This window comes from Abramis brama (genome assembly GCF_963993115.1).
Source record: "Abramis brama genome assembly, chromosome: 11".
Taxonomy (NCBI): domain Eukaryota; kingdom Metazoa; phylum Chordata; class Actinopteri; order Cypriniformes; family Leuciscidae; genus Abramis; species Abramis brama.
This window is the reverse complement of record NC_139973.1, coordinates 41,543,459-41,545,023: the sequence shown is the minus strand read 5'-3', so window position 1 is coordinate 41,545,023 and position 1,565 is coordinate 41,543,459.

The window sequence follows — 1,565 nt, the reverse complement described above, 5'->3', positions numbered from 1 at the left end:
CAGCCGGATTCATGTGGACTCATTTGCATGTGATGAAGGAAGTCAATCAATCCAAAACCCATTTAAAGAAACATATTCATCTTTCTTTAGTGTGTAATGTTGATGTTTGATCATGAAGAAGCTCCAGTTCTTCTCTACATCAGTGTCAGTGTTTCTGAACTCCTGAAACGCCTCCATTGTAGTCTTGAGTTTCTTCCGGGAACACGTCACAATATTCCTCATTATAATAATTCATACGCAGAATAAAGGGGCGGGGCCTGGTTGAGTTAGCTAGTAGTGTGTTAAACTGGCGGTTATGGTGAGGGGCGGGACATTTCCAAAACACACTCGAAGCGCTCGACCAATCACAACACACTAATCCAGCCGACCAATCAGGGCACAGTGTGCTTTTCAGGAGGAGGGGCTTCATAGAGACAGGAAGTAAACAGAGCGTTACTGACAGACTGGGAAGAGAGGAGCCGCAACAATGGAGAATATGAGGAGAATAATCAACATTCAAGCAGGAAAACCTGTTCTAGTAGAGCCTGAAGAGACTTTTAACCAGCGTAACAAAAGATGTTTCTGGAACGAATCGCCAGCCCAGCCCAGACTTCTGAACCTCCGGCTGCTCTAATGTGTGTTTTCCAGCAGCGTCACAGATCGTGTTCTCAGTAAAGCTTCAGGATGGAGGTGTTCATGTCCAGTGTGAAGACGGACACCGAGATCAAACTCTCACTCCCTCTGCTGGCCGTCAGACGAACACACAGTGTGTGTGTGTGTGTGTGTGTGTGTGGCATATTAATAATCATTCAGCATCAGAGATCATGATGTCTGTGGGATTTTTCCAGCTGTATTAGTTTTATTGTTTTACTCTTAGTGAAGTTGCAGCACACTCTCCTCAACACTCATGATCTGAGGAATCATTCAATAATGACATGTAAGACACAGCGGGTAAACACAGGTTATTATTATGATGATAAAGTTTTCATCAGTATGACGGCGTTTGAAGAGTCACAGCGCAGGTTTAGTGTGTTTAATGTGGATCTTCTGCCTCTGGAAACACTGGACATTGATGTCACTCATCTGAGGGCTTTACTGGCCTCTAGATAAGGACACTGTGTGTGTGTGTGTGTGTGTGTGTGTGTGTGTGTCTGAGTGAGTGTGTGTGTGTGTGTGTGCTCTGTGGGTGTGGGTTCTGTGTGAATGCATGTGTTTATATACTATATATAGTCATTTTTAAACACACACACACTCACATACACACTTTTTCTCTCACTCACTCACTCACTCACAGACACAGACACATACACACACACACACACACTCGCATACACACACACTCACTCAGACACACACTCACTCAGACACACACTCGCATACACACACACACATTCACTCACAGACACACACTCGCATACACACACACTCACAGACACATACACATACACACACACTCACTCAGACACACACTCGCATACACAGACACATTCACTCACAGACACACACTCTCATACACACACAGGACATGTTTGCCACATATTTAAGAGGAAAGAGGTTTATTTAATTGTGCTCAAAACTCTGAAGAC